General features: G+C 42.1%; 1 pseudogene; it reads right to left on the bottom strand.

Annotated features, from left to right (window-relative positions):
- Window positions 1-8,811: 8,811 nt before the first annotated feature.
- On the bottom strand, window positions 8,812-9,229 carry LOC133755258 (heat shock protein beta-1-like; annotated as a pseudogene).
- Between the last annotated feature and the right edge of the window lie 741 nt (window positions 9,230-9,970).

Here is a 9,970-nt window from a genome sequence, read left to right as displayed (position 1 = left end):
AATGTATATGATCAAAATTAACATCTTAAAACCTGATTCTTGTCTATACTATTAAGGAACAGGGGTTTTTCTACTCACTACTTGTTGAACTCTTTATTTAGTGGAGGTTAAGCTTGTGCAATACAAACTGAAAATGAGTCATTGTAAAAATTAAGAGGAAAACCTCAGATCCGGTGTCTTGCATCTAGTCCATGACACGAGCGAGCCTACCTTTCCCCTGCAGGGGCTGTGGTGGTTTTGGGGTGAGGGGCTGGGCAGCCTGGTGGGCAGTGTGGGCTCTGGAACCTTCTGGGATGGGAATTGCCCAGTGTTTCTTTCCAGGGTCCCCTCCTGAACCTGTGCCTCTCACCTGGTGTGCAGGCTGCCGGCCATCCCACCCCTGCCAGACCACGACCTGTCCTTCGCACCTCGTGACCCTGGGGGTCACCCCGTCCCTCCCTGGCCTGCTTCCTTCCTGCATGCTAACACCCGGGGTCATGCGGTGTTCTGATGTCCCCTCCCTTGGGCTCTGGGGCTGGGATGCCCTCCCAGGCTCTGGGCGCCTTTGGGGACGTTGTGTCCAGTCCCTGGGTCGTCACCCACAGCCCGCGTTTCAGCCCTCCCGCTGCAGCCCCGCTTGTCTGTACACTACCACCGTGGGAGCTTGACCAGTCCCTGCCCTGGCCGTGGGAGCTGCCCTAAGCGTCTCTGGTCCAGGCTGGCAGGCCTCCCGCCATGGCGGCTTCTCTGGGCAGCTGTCCAGGGTCATGTCGGGTGTCCTGGGTCAGGGTGCCCGGAGCAGAGAGAACCTGAGACTGGACTGACAGACTGGGGTGATGCCAGGGTGAGGGCGTTTTCCCCCAGGGGGCGGGGGCCTCAGCCCATGCACACGCTACCGGGAGGGTGGGCTACCTGAAGCCTGGAGTGTCTGGCCTGGATGCTGAGTGGGTGTCCACCTGTGTAGGGCCCGCTGGGGGCCGGCATCTGCAGAGACCTCGGCCTCCATGGACTGCCTGTGTCCTGCTGCTCCCCGAGTGGGCGTCCAGGGACCCCCTCCAGGGTGCTTCAGGACATATGATTGGCAGGCTGTGTTCTCTGAGATGGGGGTGTGGGAGAGGGGTCAGGCTGCCTCCCACATGCTTTACGGAGTGGGGGTGGGGGTCCTGGTCACCTCAGTTTTTAGCAAATCCTTGCTCTCCACAGGCCTGTCCCACTCCCAGTGAGATCATTTGCAAAATATGCTTCCCACTGGCCTGAGCTCCTTGGTTCTGTCACCTGCACCAGCACCTCCCGGGAGTTCCAGGCATCCTGGGCAAGGCCAGCTCGCTCAGGAACTTGGGGCCCATGTGTGGGGGACGTGGGGGCCTGTGTCTGACATATATTTGTCCTTGGGGCAGGAGACTGTCACCCTGGGAGTGGACAAGGAGGATAGGACCCTGACCTTGGGCCACTGGGCCCTGTCCCGGGCTTCTGCCTCCTGGATCCACAGGCAGGCTGCCTGAAGCAGAAACTTTGGGGTCAGGTGTCCGGGGTCAGCCCCAGGCCCTGTGACCTTGAGGGAGTAGCCACCCTCCCAATCCCTGGGGTCAGGTCCCCAGGGTCAGCCCCAGGCCCTGTGACCTTGTGGGAGCAGCCACCCTCCCAAACCCTGGCTACTGGGAGGGGCTTGGCCTGTCAGTCCCGGGAGACAGAGGCTGACATGAGGTCTTCCTGCCCCTCCTCACGGGACCCTGGCATCCCAGAGGGCACGTGGCCATGGATGGGCCTGGGCCTGGGCCTGAGTGCCAGGGCCAGCCCAGCACCTGCCCCCATGCCTGGGAAGCAGGCAAGGGTGGGGGTGGGAATTGAAGGGGCTGAAAGTGGCCATATATAGTCACGGGGTGAGCAGTAAGCGGACCCCTCGGGGCTGGCTCTGGCCTGGCACCAGGCCCAGCACTGGGTCCCTGAGAGCAGTCTGGCTCTGGGATGGGGTGGCTTCACAGCCAGCCAGTTGGGGGTGGGCAGAGGGGTGCAGGTGGTGAAGGGAAACTGGACTGGGGTCAAGCATTGGGTACGGCAGAGTCCCTGCTCACGTTTGTTGATTGAAAATAAAAATCCTGGAGGCTTTCCCTGTGAGAGGCAGGTGTGGTTTGGAAACCTTCCAAAGCTGGAGGCACTGGCACCTCCTGAGCCCTCACCCCACCCTGGGGTCAGGTCTGCTCTGCCTAGAGCCTCCCTTCCCCTCCACTCCCTGGAGACTCTTGTCTTTGGAGCTGTTGGGTGGTCTTGGAGGGACTTCTGGGGGTGGGGAAGGTACCCTGGGTCACTACTGTGGCCATGGCCCCAGCCCCGGCACCCTCCCCCAGCCCAGTCTCTGCCCACTGCATTCCTGGCCTTGGATGTTCACTGGGTTTTGCTCCTTTAATTTGTTAAATTTTGTGTGTTGATACTTTTCCTCATTGTCAACAGTTTTTTCCTCCCCCCCCCTTTTTTTTTTGGATATGGAGCCATTAGGGTGAGAGAAGAATAAAAGATACATTACAATTAAAATGTTAATGAAATCCACATCATACAACTTTTGAAACCCTCCAGGCATTCATCTTGCCTGTGTCACATCCATTAACTCTGTCCATTCCTATTAACTGCTTGTATGAAATAAATTATTTTTTCAACTTATATAAATAAAAAGTTAAAAAGAATGTGATGTGTAGTATGTACACTCTGTAGAAAGAATAAAAGCCAGTAACTAGTAGTCTTACTTCCTGCTTAGACTAGGGCACTTATGATATGCAATGGTGAAAGTAATAAAATCACAGAAAAATAAAAATGCCATTTGTTTTGCTATATAAACTGTGAGTACTTTGTACAGAACTTGGTAGCTTTGGGATCTGCAAGGAGGGAAGGCCTATACTTCCAGGAATGGAGAGTCCCTACCTGTACTTTCAGGGAAGAAAAGTCCTTGTCAAGGTCCCTAAAGGTGCCTAAACATCAACCAATGAGGATCAGACCCACCTCAACCTTAACCCCCATGCACTGTATCTATAAAAGGAGCCCTCCCAGCTGCTCTATTGGGACCAGGGAACCTTGCCCCAGAACAGAATACCCATAGAAGCTTGTGAATTAATTGCTTCCTCTGCCTGGGAAGATTTGTTACACGCCAGACACCTTACAGAACTGAGTAGCTTGGTAGTAGTAATTACTAAGTGCCAAGCAAATGCAAGGGAATTTAATGAAAAGTCTTTTTTTCTTTTTTTGCTTTCATTATTATGTTCAATTATTCAGTTTTAACAGATCCAATATATTATATATTACAGGAATTAAATCAAGAAAAAATGTCACATTACAGAAAAATCCTAATGGAAAGAGTCTATCACTAGAATGAAACTGAAAATTTTCTTTTTTTTTCTTTTTTTTTTTGACAGGCAGAATGGACAGTGAGAGAGAGACAGAGAGAAAGATCTTCCTTGTGCCGTTGGTTCACCCTCCAATGGCCACCGCGGTAGCGCGCTACAGCCGGCGCACCGCGCTGATCCGGTGGCAGGAGCCAGGTGCTTATCCTGGTCTCCCATGGGGTGCAGGGCCCAAGCACTTGGGCCATCCTCCACTGCACTCCCTGGCCACAGCAGAGAGCTGGCCTGGAAGAGGGGCAACCGGGACAGGATCGGTGCCCCGACCGGGACTAGAACCCGGTGTGCCGGCGCCACAAGGTGGAGGATTAGCCTAGTGAGCCGCGGCGCCGGCGAAACTGAAAATTTTCAATGCAGGTAATAAATCTGGAGTTTTCCAAAACTCCTAAATTGGTAAAAAAAAAATGTGTGATTCTCAAACCATGACAAATAATTTTGTGTATGATCATTCAGATATACTCTGCATGGGAAAGATTCAAAGACAACTTAGAAGCTCTTTAAGTAGCTGTCAATCTTATAAGGAAAGGCCAATCAAGATATATGAAGGTGGCCGGCGCCCTGGCTTAACAGGCTAATCCTCCACCTTGCAGTGCCAGCACACTGGGTTCTAGTCCTAGTTGGGGCGCCGGATTCTATCCCAGTTGCCCCTCTTCCAGGCCAGCTCTCTGCTATGGCCCAGGAAGGCAGTGGAGGATGGCCCAAGTCCTTGGGCCCTGCACCCGCATGGGAGACCAGGAGAAGCACCTGGCTCCTGCCATCGGAACAGCGAGATGCTTCGGCCGCAGCAGCCATTGGAGGGTGAACCAACGGCAAAAAGGAAGACCTTTCTGTCTCTCTCTCTCACTATCCACTCTGCCTGTAAAAAAAAAAAAAAAGATGTATGAAGGCTCAAGATGCTAGGAACAAGATATACAAAGAAACTGAAATTATATATAGACAATAGCATTGAATTCAAAGGCAAAAGAAAAAGAGATGTAAATGTAATGATAAAAATAAGGCAATTGTGAATGAAAACTGTATTTTTCTGGAAAATGGCTGAATACAAAGAAAATATGAACAAATATAATGATTAAGTTTCCATTAATATGACATGTAAAATCATAAAATTTGTTGGAACTAAATTCCAGAAAATATCATGTTCCTTCAAAAGTGATCTTACAGGAACAAGTCCTGCATCTATAAGTATACTATTAAAATTTCAACATCAATGGGATATATAATTCCATAAAAATCCATACAGAGTTTAAAAAAAGTCCTCGAAAGAGTAAAAGAATACCCCAGACCTAGATGGCTCTGAGGAATTTTGAATATAAAAAGTAGTTAAGTTACTTTCTGAATTTTGAAGGAATGGACAACACAATTAAAAATTGAACAAATTTATACAAATATTCACAGTGCTACCACTGGTACATAATATGATTTGGTGACATAATTGGGCAATATTCATAAATTCCAATCCAAAGCAAAGATTAAAATATTTTTATACTAGAGTATAAATTGTAGGGTTACTACTGTTAGTAGAACTGTAATTTTGTAGGAGAGAAAACAAAGTGATAAGAAAATTGAAGGAAATATGTTAAAGTACATTTCACATGGGAAATAAGGATAAATGAATGAAAACACAAAGATCTTGGAAATTATGCAAATCTCAAGGAAAGATATTTGTATTTACAGATACTCTTAAGAAGTTCAAAAATTTATTGTCCTCTGAAAGACCAGAAAATTCCCCTGCAAATTGAGAATGGTGGGTCAAGAAGGCTTTGAAAATATGGGGACACAAAATAGATGCAAAAGAATTCATATAATTTCTAACTTGTTGATGTCACAAAAAATAGCAAATATTATATATATATATAATAGTAGACTTGGCTTATAATAGGGTGTTGATGATATAAACAGGTCACAATAATCAATTAAAAGACAACAATAACTAAAACAATGCACAACTTAGAAATGCACATTTTTTTTATCACCTGTATTCTAGTTACTGGAAGTAGCAGTGATCAATAATGCAGGAGCAATAATAGCATGACAACATATACAAGAGAATTGGGTGAACCAATGTCTATTAAATGTACATTTAACTTGAGAAATGAAGTAAAAAGCAATGAGAATGAAAACACTATACCTTTTACATAAAAAATCTTAAATGAAAGATACATTTACATCTACACTTTGAATATATCAAGAACCAATGATTTACTTACACTCATATAAACCACCAAAAATTAAAAATATATAATCTGGAAAGGTAGAATAATAATATGGGTTAGAAGTGCTTTTGATGAGCCATAAAAATAAAACTGGCCAAGAAAATTAACAAAGTTTTGAGTTTGCTGATAGCCTTTTCAATGTTAAAAGCCAAGCAACATACTAATAGGTTTAGTCCTAGGATAGGTTTCCATTGGGTTACTTTTCATATACACAGGTGAGAAGAATAAACTCAAAGATAAAACAAAATATGCAAAAGAGGTATACTTGTTATAATATAAATTATAATTACATTACTGTGAATTCAGTTACTTGAAAATAACAATAATAATGTGATAAGAACTTATAAGGGATTTTTGTAAATAATAGTTCATTACATATAAATTAAAAATAGAAAATAAGAAAAAAGTATGCAAATAAAACAAAATTATGCCAATAACCAGAAAACATAAAACTGAATATATTTATATCTAGAGCTACACATTCAAAATTTGTATAACTTACTTTCCATTGGAATGGTATAGTTCAGAGTCCCATAATAAGGGAATCCCTTGTCATTACAGTAACATAAATAAAACATCATGTTGTAGCTCATACCCTGCTTATGTTCACCTAACAATCTCTAAAATAAAATAAACCAGAAATTAAATTGTAGGATTAAAAACCAGGTAAAGATCCTTGCCCTTACATAATTGTCAAATTGTCATAACATGTACCAGTATCTAGATCTATAGAAGAAAATTTAAATCATCAAAAAACTATGATTCAGAGTACTATAAAAATTAAAGAAATGCATACATATGGATTTATGTATATTGTTTTTTACAAATATATGTACATGTGTGTATTACCTCGAGGAGAAAGAATGATAACCTCTGATTAAGATGACTCTGAGAAGCTGTGTACCAGAAAGTTTCCAGGACACCTATAGAATGTTGGGAGTGATGATGATCTCACAATGATATTCCCATGGCTGAGATTGGCCTATAGTTAAGCTTATGGTTATAAAGTAAACAGATTATTCATTATTCATGTTATACATGGAAGTTAACTCAACACAAACTAGAAAGGATTCAGATACATTAAATATTATATTGTTATTGCTATAAGTACAGAGAAATGTCTACAAATGTGTCCAAAAATTCCAAACAAATAAAGAAAATATTTTTTAAAAATCCCTAAAATTTCATTTACAAAGCATAGAAAGCTGTAGGAAGATAAATTGAGAACCATTCTTGCAACTTGATATAATAAATTAAACATATCAGTGTCTAAATTTAATGTATTGAAAGATTCAATACTAATTTTTCCAGCTGTGATGGCCAATTAAGGAGTGAACCAGCAGATGGAAGAGAGGGAAGACCTCTCTCTCTCTCTCTCTGCCTCTCCTCTCTATGTAATTCTGAATTTCAAATAAATAAATAAATCTTAACAAAAAAAAGAAAAAGAAGAATTAAATACCAATTTCAATTTGGTGTCTACAAATTAAAAAATGAAATAAGAAGAACATACATCATTCAAAGTATGAATGAATCCTATATCCAACTTTCGGAAAATGTGTAACTAAAACTTCATTAGTTGATTTACAGATTTTTATTGACATTATTAACAAGAATGAAAATGGTAAAAATCCCAATAATGGTTTGCAAGAGCTTAATTTTTATTTTACCAGGACATTTATTTACATTGGAATGCAACAAAGTGAGAGGCAAATTAGAATTAAAAATAGAATGCACATAACAATATAAAATGATCCTGGTATTTCTGTGAGTACAACTGGGTAAAAATGGTAAGAGCAATAACACTGAGAAACAATTATATGGGGAATGGTTAGAATTATTGATCAAATTGACACATACAAAGAATATAAGCAAAATCACTCTAACTCTCATATAGTGAATGCTATCATTCCTGGTGAATATTAGACTTAAAATAAAGACACTTCTATTGAAATTTGCATGTTGCGAGATTTTAAAAAAAAATTAGTTACATCAAAATTCCTCAAAAGTAAGCAAAGGTCATCTGAAAATGGGCATGAAAACAGATTCTAAGTGCATATGAAAGTTTATGAATAGAAAATCAGCTGGAGAAATTACACTAAGAGACTATTGGAACTCATAGGAGAGCTTGGTAAAGCTGTAGGATATAAAATCAGCGCTCAAAAATCAATTGGCTTTGAATACACAAATAATGGCACCACTGTGAAAGAACAGAAATATCACTACCATTCGGAGCAGCTACTACAAATCTATATACCTTTGAATAAATTTAACCAAGGATGTGAAATTTATAAAATTTTAAAGAAAGAAATAGAAGAAGGAAAAAATTTAAAAAACCACCTGTGTTCTTGGAATGGAAGAATGAATGTCATCAAGATGATAAGTAGTTTACAGATTCAATGAGATTCCAATAAAAATACCAAGGACATTTTCTCATATCTAAAAAAGTAATGCTAAAATCCATATGTTAGCACAGGGACACCAAATAGCAAACACAATCTTAAACAGCAAAAACAAAGCTGCAGGCATCACAAGACCAGATTTTAAGACATTCTATGGGCCAGTTACAGTCAAAACAGCCTGGTAACTGAGATACATGAAGTTTGCTCTCTTTATTCTAATAAAATTTTTTCAAATGATTACATCATGGCCGTGAATGGACTGATTACACACTCACTAACATAATGAGAAGATTTTAAGGAACTAAACAAGCTGAAGTCAGTGTTCAAGTGTTCATAAAGGACAATTAAAAATGCACAGCATTGATTCTTGGGAAAAATGGGAACTAATGCTGAAAGATGTATTGCTGAATTAGAATAGAAAATACATACTTAAATAAAAGTCTCCAAAATGTTTACTAGAATTTGGTGTACAATAGTTGTGGTTTCAGAATAATTAAGATGGCTTTCAATAAATGTTAAAGGAAATGGGCTAGCCACCCAGAGGGAGGAGGTGTTTAAACCACACAGTTGAGGCAGGAAAGCTAACACACAGCTTGAATAAATCATGAAATACTATGTTTCAGTGAGGTAAAGCCACTTCAAATGTGCCAGTAAATCCAACAGACTCAAAGACTGAAATAGTTAAATTCACAGAAGTAAACATTTTAACACACAATGCATCATAAGGAATTTTTTTGCAGCTGCTTTGAATTTTATTTGCGAAAACCAGAAGCTTAACAGTATCAAAAGGGCATACAGGCAGGGGCTTGCGGCTGGGCAGCGCAGGAGGCCGCTCTACTTGGCCGAAGGCTGCTTCGACTTCCCGGCTTCCAGGCGCCGATCTGGGCACGGGCCTCGGAGGTGACAGAGATGACGATCTCCGCGACTTCGTGGCCGGCTTGGGCAGCGGCGCTTCCACGGGGAGTGCACCCTCAGGGGACAGCGAGGAGGAGACCAGCGTGGGGTCCACGCCAGGGGAAGCGTGTACTTCCGGGTGGAACAGCGCACGATGTAGCCGTGCTCCTGTCGCTCTTCGTGTTTGCCCGTGATCTCCACCACGCTGTCCTCGGTCTTGACTGTCAGCTCCCGGGGCGAAGTGGTTCCCATCCAGGGTCATGTGCCAGCGGTCGGCCCTGTGCGGTCAGCCACTGCTGAGCTGCCTGCTGAGTGCAGGGCTGTGGGCGGGCGCCTCCGCGGAGGGCAGGGGCCTCATGTAGCCTGACAAACCGCTGGTACTGAACCACTGCCCCCACTTCTAGGGCAGCCGTGGCAGCCCAAGGCCACAGGCCACCCTGTGTGCCCTTTTGATACTGTTAATCATACAGTTGGGTGAAATTACATAAGAAACTGCTACAAATCAATATACAATTCTAAAAACCAAACAGAAAAAATGGACAAGAATATGTATATACATCATATGTATGACTGTTTAAAGAAAAGGACAAACATCTTTAGATTTATGAACAGAAAGTCAATCTCACTTGCAGAAATAAAAAACCAAAAAATTAGCAATCATCATTTTTCCTTGTCATATTGGTAAATTTCCTAAAAATTGAAAAGATCACGTTGGCAAGGCTGACTGGAGAAGCAAACCATTGTAAACAAGCCCAGCAAACTGGGGTAGCCAGTTCCAATGATCACATCTACAAAAGGCAGTATGACTTTGTGCATCAGAATTATGAATGCTTATGCTTCTTTACTCAGCAATTTTAGTTCTAGTAATTTAATCTGGAGGTTTACTTCACCTCTGTGAATGGGCATATGTCAATGGTATCTATTACAGCTTGTGTTGTTCTAAAAATAAAAGATTGGATTAAGCAGCTAGTTAAAAACTTAAAACATCTGTAGGTTAGACCATGAGTTTCCAAAAAAAATGAGGAAGCACTTCAGGCAATGATATTCTGAGGGCATGAGCAGTTTTAATGAGCTTATCAACATCAACATCTTTTGGAAA

The sequence above is a fragment of the Lepus europaeus genome, unplaced genomic scaffold (assembly GCF_033115175.1).
Source record: "Lepus europaeus isolate LE1 unplaced genomic scaffold, mLepTim1.pri SCAFFOLD_3_1, whole genome shotgun sequence".
Classification (NCBI taxonomy): domain Eukaryota; kingdom Metazoa; phylum Chordata; class Mammalia; order Lagomorpha; family Leporidae; genus Lepus; species Lepus europaeus.
The sequence above is the reverse complement of the archived record's forward strand: the minus strand, read 5'-3'. Positions and strand labels throughout refer to the sequence as shown.